Source organism: Ranitomeya imitator, chromosome 2, assembly GCF_032444005.1.
Source record: "Ranitomeya imitator isolate aRanImi1 chromosome 2, aRanImi1.pri, whole genome shotgun sequence".
Classification (NCBI taxonomy): Eukaryota; Metazoa; Chordata; class Amphibia; order Anura; family Dendrobatidae; genus Ranitomeya; species Ranitomeya imitator.
The window spans coordinates 598,904,851-598,915,775 of NC_091283.1; positions in this window are offsets into that span (position 1 = coordinate 598,904,851).

Genomic DNA, 10,925 nt, shown 5'->3' on the forward strand with positions numbered 1-10,925 from the left:
TAGTCTGTAGCCTGTCGATATTAGTCTGTAGGGCAGTACCAAAGGAATAATCAAGCACATAGTCAGAAACAAGCCAAATGGGTCAATACCGGTCAGGAGCAGATATGCCAAAGACAGAAATTAAAACAGCAGGTCAGAGTCCAAGCCAAGTCGGGTACCAGGGAATCCAAACACAAAAGAGGAACACAGAGTGGGGATGGAAAGAGGGGAATGAACCGACACGGGTACGTTCAGCAAAAGCAGCAGGACGAATCAGGGAAGGCAGAGGCAGCTACACACGCTGTAGGCAGAATCTATAACTGACACCACCTGCAGGATGCAGCGGAGCTAAATAGCAAACTCAAACCAAGAATGACATAGAGCAAAGTTAACCCTTGACATGATCAGACTGGGAAAGAGAGACAGGATGCAAAATCCGGCCTGGATCATGACAAGTGAGAGCTGGAGCAGCTGATGGGAGCATTCATCAGATGGCACCTGTGCTCTAAATAAATAATTTAAAAAGAAAACGGTGTGGGTTACCCCCTATTTTTGATAACCAGCCAGGCAAATCTCACAGCTGGGGGCTGCAACCCTCAGTTGTCAGCTTCAGCAAGGCTAGTTATCAAGAATAGAGGGGTCCCCACGCCATATTTTTAAATTATTTCAATAAATAATTTAAAAAATGGTGTGGAGTCAGCCCATTTTTGACAACCAGCCTTGCTAAAGCAGACACCTGGGGCTGGTATTGTCAGGCTGGTAAGGGGCCATGGATATTGCATCCCCCAGCCTAAAAATAGCAGCCCCCTGCTGCCCAGAAAAGGCACATCTATTAGATGCACCAATTCTGGTGCTTTGCTCGGCTCCTCCCACTTGCAGTGCGGCGGAGGCAAGTGGAGTTAATACTTGTGGGTAGGGTTGAGCGAAACGGATTGGTCATTTTCATAAGTCGCCGACTTTTGGCAAAGTCGGGTTTCATGAAACCCGACCCGATCCCAGTGTGGGATCGGCCATGCGGTAAGCGATCTTCACGCCAAAGTCGTGTTTCATATGACGCGTTCAGCGCCATTTCTCAGCCAATGAAGGTGGACGCAGAGTGTGGGCAGCGTGATGACATAGGTCCTGGTCCCCACCATCTTAGAGAAGCTCATTACAGTGATTGGCTTGCTTTCTGCGGCGTCACAGGGGCTATAAAGGGGCGTTCCCGCCGACCGCCATCTTACTGCTCCCGAGCTGAGCATAGGGAGAGGTTGTTGCCGCTTCATCAGAAGCAGGGATAGCGTTAGGCAGGGTACATTAACCCCCAAACCGCTTGTGCTGTAGCGATTTCCACTGTCCAACACCACCTTTTGTTTGCAGGGACAGTGGAGGCTAGATTTTTGTTCATCAGCTCTGTAGCTTATTGGGCTGCCCTAGAAGGCTCCCTGATTGCTGCATTGCTGTTTGTACGCCGCTGTGCAAACCAACTGCTTTTTTCAAAGCACAAATCCTGTTGCTCCTTCCTTTCTGCACAGCTATCTTGTTTGTTTGTCCACACTTTAGACTTTTGTGTGCAGCAGAGCAGTCCTTTTTATTGCTGCCTGCCATACATTTCTGAGATTACTGTAGGGAGATAGTAATTGTAGTACAGTCCCTTTTTTTTGTTTTTTTGTTATATCTCTTCAAGCCACTTTCTGCCACAGAAAATATACTCTAAAGGTACCGTCACACTAGACGATATCGCTAGCGATCCGTGACGTTGCAGCGTCCTCGCTAGCGATATCGTCCAGTGTGACAGGCAGCAGCGATCAGGCCCCTGCTGGGAGATCGCTGGTCGGGGAAGAAAGTCCAGAACTTTATTTCGTCGCTGGACTCCCCGCAGACATCGCTGAATCGGTGTGTGTGACACCGATTCAGCGATGTCTTCACTGGTAACCAGGGTAAACATCGGGTAACTAAGCGCAGGGCCGCGCTTAGTAACCCGATGTTTACCCTGGTTACCAGCGTAAAAAAACAAACAGTACATACTTACATTCAGCTGTCTGTCCCTTGCCGTCTGGTCCCTGCACTGACTGCTGGCCGCAAAGTGAAAGTGAAAGCACAGCACAGCGGTGAGTCACACAGCGGTGACTCACCGCTGTGGCTGTGCTCTGCTTTCACTTTACGGCCAGCAGTCAAGGCAGGAACCAGACGGCAAGGGACAGACAGCTGAATGTAAGTATGTACTGTTTGTTTTTTTACGCTGGTAACCAGGGTAAACATCGGGTTACTAAGCGCGGCCCTGCGCTTAGTTACCCGATGTTTACCCTGGTTACCGGGGACCTCGGGATCGTTGGTCGCTGGAGAGCGGTCTGTGTGACAGCTCTCCAGCGACCAAACAGCGACGCTGCAGCGATCCGGATCGTTGTCGGTATCGCTGCAGCGTCGCTTAGTGTGACGGTACCTTAATACAGTGGGACTGATTTATTCACAATTCTCCCAGAAAAAATAAAACAAGTGGGAGATTAAGATTGGCAAATCTGCATCACTGCCAGTCCTGTCTGTGGCATCTATCTTTCATTTTCTGCAACAGAGAATATACTCTAATACAGTGGCCCTGATTTCTTCAAAATTCTCCCAGAAAAAAATAAAACAAGTGGGAGATAAAGATTGGCAAATCTGCATCACTGCCAGTCCTGTCTGTGGCATATGTCTTTCATTTTCTGCCACAGAAAATATACTCTAATACAGTGGCCCTGATTTCTTCACAATTCTCCCAGAAAAAAAAAAAAACAAGTGGGAGATTAAGATTGGCAAATCTGCATCACTGCCAGTCCTGTCTGGTGGCTTCTGTCTTTCATTTTCTGCCACAGAAAATATACTCTAATACAGTGGCCCTGATTTATTCACAATTCTCCCAGAAAATAAAAAACAAGTGGGAGATTAAGATTGGCAAATCTGCGTCTGCCAGTCCTGTCTGTGGCATCTGTCTTTCATTTTCTGCCACAGAAAACCTACTGTATAAGAGTGGGCCTGATTTCTTCAATATTCTCCCAGAAAAAATAAAAAGGGGGAGATTTTTATTGGTAGTGTGCGCATCTGCGTCAGTCCTGTTAGTGGCATATCTGTCTGCCACTTAAGCTGTGTACTGTTATACAGTGGGCCTGATTTTCCCTGCAGTCTCACCCACCTATGAAGGGAGATATAAATTCACCACAAGTTTGAGTACACCTTGTAACTGGTTTTACAGTAACAAATACCATTTGTTTGTTTGGTTAAGTTTTTCAAACAATGAGGAAGTCTGGTGGAAGAGGTCGTGGCCGTGGGCGGTCATTGCCAGCTGGTAATGATGGTAGTGGTGGTGGAGCATCAGGTGGTCGTGGGAAAATCAATATAGCACCTAAGTCTCGAGCTGTTGAGCCAGCATCATCGTCTGGCTACGCAAGGCCTTGAACGCTCCCTTTTCTGGGAGTAGGAAAACCGCTTTTAAAGCTGGAGCAGCAGGAACAAGTTTTGGCTTTCCTTGCTGACTCTGCCTCTAGCTCTTTCGCCTCCTCTTCGGAAACTGCTAAATGTAAAAGCAGCGCGTCGTCAGTGGATGTTCCCGGTCAGGGACAAGTCGCTTCCTTGTCTTCTTCACCAAGAACAACAGAGAAGGATGCGTCAGGCGACACAACGGGTTACTCCATGGAGCTCTTTACACATACCGTTCCTGGGTTAGAAAGGGAAATTGTTAACAGGCCATGCCCATTGCAAGATGAATCGGACATGGAGTGCACAGATGCACAGCCACAGCCAGATTACTATGCTGTTCCTTTGACTCAGATCAGAACATTGCCCTCGCAGTGTACTGATCCAGAATCTGATCCTGATGAGACTATAGAGCCCCGTCACGAACACTATAGTACCGGCTTACATGGTGACACAGAGGAAGTTGCACACGACATAGAAGAGGAGGTCATAGATGACCCAGTTGTTGACCCCGATTGGCAGCCATTAGGGGGAACAGGGTGCAGGCGGCAGTAGCTCTGAAGCGGAGGAGGAGGAGCCGCAGCAGGCATCAACATCGCAACAGGTTCCATCTGCCAGGCCCGTATCTGGCCAAAAACGTGTGGCAAAACCAAAACCAGTTGTAGGACAGCGTGGCCATCCGGTTAAAGAAGCTCAGTCTGCAATGCCTGAAAAGGTATCCGATAGTAGGAAGAGTGCAGTCTGGCATTTTTTAAACAACACCCAAATGATCAGCGCAAAGTCATCTGTCAAAAATGTTCAAGTACCTTCAGAAGAGGTCAGAATGTTAAAAATCTAAATACAAGTTGCATGCGTAGACATTTAACCACCATGCACTTGCAAGCCTGGACTAACTACCAAATGTCCCTTAACGTTGTAGCACCCTCTCACAATGAAGCTAGTCAGCAACGCTACATCCCTTCCCTCACTGTAAGCCCACCGTTTACCGCACCACCTGCAGTAAATGTGCAGGTTTCGTCGCAAGGCCAAAGAAGTCAGGGAATCACCAGGTTCGTGGTAGGAAACACTGTATGTAGGGCACTAGCAAGAATACCATCTCCAACCCTCTCTCAGTCTGCCATGTCCACCGGCACCCCCGCTAGTTCCACCATCTGCAGCTCTCCAGTCCAGCTCACCCTACATGAGACTCTCGTTAGGAAAAGGAAGTACTCATCCTCGCATCCGCGTACACAGGGTTTGAATGCCCACATTGCTACACTAATCTCGTTAGAGATGATGACCTACCGGTTAGTTGAAAGTGAAGCTTTCAAAGCCCTGATGGACTACGCTGTACCACGCTACGAGCTACCCAGTCGACACTTATTTTCGAGAAAAGCCATCCCAGCCCTCCACCAGCATGTAAAAGACCGCATCGTCCATGTACTCAGGCAATCTGTGAGTACAAAGGTGCACCTAACAACAGATTCATGGACCAGTAGGCATAGCCAGGGACGTTACGTGTCCATCACGGCACACTGGGTTAATGTGGTGGATGCAGGGTCCACAGGGGACAGCAATATTGGGACAGTTCTGCCTAGCCCACGGTCTAGAAAACAGTTGGCTGTAGGCGTTCGCCCCCCCTCCTCCTCCTCCTCGTCCTCCTGCAGAAGCGAGAGCTCGTCCACAGACCGCAGTCGCATGAGCACTCCATCCGCAGCTGCCACTGTTGCACACGAGGTGTCCCATTATGGGACAGCTAGTGGCAAGCGTCAGCAGGCTGTATTGGCAATGAAGTGTTTGGGCGACAACAGACACACTGCGGAAGTTCTGTCTGAGTTCTTGTAGATAGAAACTCAGTCATGGCTGGGCACTGTACATCTTGAGGCAGGCAAGGTAGTGAGTGATAACGGAAGGAATTTTATGGCTGCCATAGCCCTTTCACAACTGAAACACATTCCTTGCCTGGCTCACACCTTAAACCTAGTGGTGCAGTGCTTCCTGAAAAGTTATCCGGGGTTACCCGACCTGCTCCTCAAAGTGCGCAGACTTTGCTCGCATATACGCCGTTCGTCCGTACACTCCAGCCGTATGCAGAACCATCAGCGGTCTTTGAACCTTCCCCAACATCGCCTAATCATTGACGTTGCAACAAGGTGGAACTCCACACTGCACATGCTTCAGAGACTGTGTGAACAGAGGCGTGCTGTTATGTATTTGTGGGAGGATACACATACACGGGCAGGCAGTTGGATGGCAGTCATGGAGTTGTCAGGTGTGCAGTGGTCGAAGCTACAAGACCTGTGTCAAGTCCTTCAGTGTTTTGAGGAATGCACATGGCTGGTTAGTGCAGACAACGCCATAATAAGCATGAGCATCCCCCTAATGCGTCTGCTGATGCAAAGTTTGATGCACATAAATGAGCAGGCGTCTGCAGCCAAGGACGAGGAAAGCCTTGATGACAGTCAGCCATTGTCTGGTCAGGGCAGTCTACAGCAGAGGTGTCAAACTGCATTCCTCAAGGGCTACAAACAGGTCATGTTTTCAGGATTTCCTTGTGTTGCACAGGAGATAATTTAATCACCTGCACAAAATGATTCCATCACCTGTGCAATACTAAGGAAATCCTGAAAACATGACCTGTTTGCAGCCCTCGAGGAATGCAGTTTGACACCTCTGGTCTACAGGACGAGGTGGCGGGCGAAGAGGAGGAGGACGAGGAGGATGATGGGGATGAGTATTTTTGGGATGAGGAATCTTCTCAGGGGGCAATAGAAACTGGTGGCATTGCAAGGCCGGGTTCAGTGTTTTTGAGGGAGACAAGTGACATTGATTTGCCAGAAACTGCCCCTCAACCCAGCACAAGTGCAGATTTGACAACTGGAACATTGGCCCACATGGCGGATTATGCCTTGCGTATCCTCAAAAAGGGACCCACGCATTATAAAAATGATGACCGATGACGATTACTGGTTGGCCTGCCTCCTTGATCCTCGCTATAAAGTAAAGGCAAATTGCAAAATATCATGCCACATGAGAACCTCGAACAAATATTGGCAACCAAACAAGCAAGTCTGGTAGACAGTTTGATTCAGGCATTCCCAGCACACAGCGCCGGTGATGGTTCTCACACGAGCTGCAGGGGGCAACAGGGCAGAGGTGTTGCACAAATCAGAAGTGGCGTTGGACAGAGGGGTTTTCTGACCAGGTTGTGGAGTGATTTCGCAATGACCGCAGACAGGACAGGTACTGCAGCATCAATTCAAAGTGACAGGAGACAACATTTGTCCAGTATGGTTACTAACTATTTTTCATCCCTTATCGATGTTCTCCCTCAACCGTCATTCCCATTTGATTACTGGGCATCCAAAATAGACACCTGGCCTGAATTGGCCAAATATGCATTGCAGGAGCTTGCTTACCCAGCAGCTAGTGTGCTATCAGAAAGAGTATTCAGTGCTGCGGGTTCAATATTGTCCGAAAAAAGGACTCGTCTGGCTACCCAAAATGTTGATGATCTAACCTTCATTAAAATGAACCACTCATGGATTTCTAATTATTTTGCCCCACCTTTCCCAGCTGACACCTAGCTTTCCTATAAAAAGGTCTTGCTTGTGGACTGGTCTTACTGACTGTTCTAATCTCTTAATTTGCAGCTGCCGTTTGTCCAGCTTACGACATGTTTACACCTCCCTAAATGGGCTAACTCCCCCCACGGGGCCGTGGTTTCGCCACTTGGTGCAATTACCCGTGAGAGTGCCGTTTGTCTGAAGAGGTGGGTGTGCCCACTTTTGGTCGACGGCACTGCCACTGGGTCCCTCATATTACAATGAAGTGTCTCTGGCGGTGGTGGCGCGCACCCAACGTCAGACACACCGTTGTAACATGAGGGGCCCTGGGCCTGTACTGCCGGCCGCAAGAGAGTGCCCCCCCCCAGCTCAAACAGTGCTCTACCACTTGCAAAATTATCTCTCACAGCTCCACCAATGTTTAGTCTATGCGCTGACATCCTTCAATGCCTGGCACTGACAATACCAATTTGTTGACATGTATGATGCTAGTTAAAATAGTCAGGGGCCGTGTCCTATATTTACACCAGTAAATACTTTGCACCAAATTACTATGTCTGAAAGTCAGCAGAGGAGCCCACCCCGTACCTAAGTATGCCACACTTTTTTTTTGGCTGTTTTGCGAGACATTAACATCTATTTATTTTTTGGGAGTACTAACTGTGTCAGACACTCCTTCCAATTGTCCTCCGCTGCATAGAGCCTATTTTGTTATTTTAGGCCTACTAAGTCTGTCTGCGGTCCCTCCTTCAAATTGCCCTCCGCTGACCACACCAATGCTGCCTGTGTACCCCTGCCACATAATCGAAGCTGCATAGAGCCTATTTTGTTATATTAGGCCTACTAAGTCTGTCTGTGGTCCCTCCTTTCAATTGTCCTCCACTGACCACAACAATGCTGCCTGTGTAACCCTGCCACATAATAGAAGCTGCATAGAGCCTATTTTGTTATTTTAGGCCTACTAAGTCTGCCTGCGGTCCCTCCTTCAAATTGCCCTCCAGTAACCACACCAAAGCTGCCTATGTACCCCTGCCACATAATAGAAGCTGCATAGAGCCTATTTTGTTATTTTAGTCCTACTAAGTCTGTCTGCGGTCCCTCCTTCAAATTGCCCTCCGCTGACCACACCAATGCTGCCTGTGTACCCCTGCCACATAATCGAAGCTGCATAGAGCCTATTTTGTTATTTTAGGCCTACTAAGTCTGTCTGCGGTCCCTCCTTCCAATTGTCCTCCACTGACCACACCAATGCTGCCTGTGTACCCCTGCCACATAATAGAAGCTGCATAGAGCCTATTTTGTTATTTTAGGCCTACTAAGTCTGTCTGCGGTCCCTCCTTCAAATTGCCCGCTGACCACACCAATGCTGCCCGTGTACCCATGTAACTTTTTTTAAACCTGCAGCCAGCCAATTTTGTGGTGTAAGGCCTACTAGTAGTGTCGGTCTGCGCTACTCAATGCAGCTGTCCTCCTCTAAAAAAAAAGGTGCAATTGTCTGGTTTTCAGCCTGTCGGAATTTTAAAACTGCATTGGGGCAACAAGTTTCGTTGGGGTCTACAAGCTGAGTCTTCCGCTCCAAGGTGTTTTCCATGTTGCCTATCCCTAGCTTCTATCTTCAAGCTTTTGTTAAGTAGTTGTTGAAACAACACTGCATTAGGCCTACAAGTTGGGTCTGGGTTGTAGAGGCGGTGTCTGCCGCTCCAAAGTGTTCTCCAGGTTGCCTCTCCCTAGCTTCTATCTTGAAGCTCTTGTTAAGTAGTTGTTGAAACAACACTGCATTAGGCCTACAAGTTGGGTCTGAGTTCTAGAGACGGTGTCTGCCGCTCCAAGTTATTCTCCAGGTTGCCTCTCCCTAGCTTCTATCTTCAAGCTCTCGTTAAGTAGTTGTTGAAACACCACTGCATTAGGCCTACAAGTTTGGTCTGGGTTCTACAAACGGTGTCTTCCGCTCCAAGGTGTTCTCCAGGTTGCCTTTCCCTAGCTTCTATCTTCAGGCTCTCGTTAAATTGTTTTCAATATAACACTGCATTTGGCCTACTTGTTTTGTTGGTTCTACTAACGGTGTCTGCCGCTCCTTGATGTTCTCCTCCACTGAACAAACCAGTGCCGCCTGTTTACTTCTGTTACCAATTTTGAACTGCATTTAGCCTACTTACTGATTTGGGCCTACTCACTGTGTCAGCGTCTCATTACAGTTGTACTCCACTGAACAAAGCAATGCCCCCTGGTTAGTCCTGTTACCAATTTTGAACTGCATTTAGCCCACTTTATTCTTTGGGCCTATATCTGTGTTTCCTCCTCATCCTGCCCATTGCCCAGCCAGAGATAGATGAGTATGCTGGTACATTGACCCAGAACGCTACATTCCCTGTGCACGCTACACAGCCAGAATGTCACCCTGCTGAAAGTCAGGTTCCCCTTCCCGCATACCATACCACCTTACACAGGGACAAAGAGGAAGGTGCAGATGAAAGTGCAGGTTCCTTCATCAGGTGGGGGGGAATACTCGTTGGCGACGTCACTGGCACAGGGCCCCTCATAGCACGGAAAAGTGTCGCTGCTGGTGGGAGGCGCCCCCGCCGTGCAAACACACCGCCGTACTTTGAGGGGCCCTGTGCCAGTGCCAATGCCAACGAGTGGGCCCCCCTGCTTGCTCAGGATCACAGCACTTGCAAAGTTTAAATACTTACCTCTCCCTGCTCCACTGCCGTGATGTGGTCCACATTTCCTGGGCCCACTAAATACTTGAACCAGCCCTACCCCCACAACTTTAGCCAAATGACCCCCAATTTCCAATGCCTAACTATTATTATAAGGTAAATTAAGATTGGCAAGCTTCAGTAACAAGAATGGATGTTTTTGCCATTAAAATGGGCACTGTAGGAGTTTTCCTGGCCCCCACTCACTGCTGACTATGCTTACCCATTGACTTGCATTGGGTTTCGTGTTTCGGTCGATCCCCGTCTTTTCGAGAAAATCGGCGATTTCACTCGATTCGACTTTTGAGATAGTCGGGTTTCGCAAAACCCGACTCGACCCCAAAAAAAGAAAAGTCGCTCAACCCTACTTGTGGGGTGGATGTCACTTTTGTATTGTCAGCTGACATTAAGCCCACAGCTTACTAATGGAGAGGCGTGTATAAGACACCCATCTATTACTAATCCTATAGTTATAAGGTAAATAAAGACACATCCAGAATAAAATCTTTTATTTTAATCAAAACAAAACTTTTACTTTTTATTTAAAAATAACAAACACAGTTATACTCATGCAGCGCCCCAGAGACCTGGTCGTTGCAGTATAGCGCTCTGCCACTAAGGGGAGCAGCGGTACGTCTGATGGCACTAAGGAATTCTCCTGACCAGGTATCACTAGAACACATTACACTTCACACTCCGGCCACTAGGGGGAGAAAAAGGCTTTATTCATTGGGCCACTCCTCACACTGGTAAAACTAGGGGCTGGGGAGGAAGTTAGTGAGAAGCTGACTGGGTTGGAACCAGGCAACATCCCGTGGCAGGGGGTGTTGCAGGGAGAAGGCACAGGGGGGTCCCTGTCAGGCGTGGGAACCTGGCAGGTGCCTAGCGAACAGAACAGAACGTAACGGAACCGCGCCTGCACACCTTGCGGCGGTATCCTAAGAGAGAGACAAGAAGGGAAGAATATTGTGGAACAGTGTAAACGAGATCAGCACAAAGGAGAGCCAGTAAGAGTTGTGCCGAGAGAGACAGGCAACATCTTACTGAGGCGCGTAGTCGGTGGCCGGATCACCATAGGAGTAACTGACTTCAGGCCTTACTTCAAATTCCGCTGGACAGTTAATCATAGGTTGGCTGTCTACCTTCTACACCTACGAAGACATAGGGGGCAACATTGGGAGAGGGGTGTCTCTAGGGTCCCGGAAGACCTCCAAGTCTTCCCGTCAAACGGGTGGCGTCCTAGCCAAAATATACCTGGGGGACGTTAGAAACT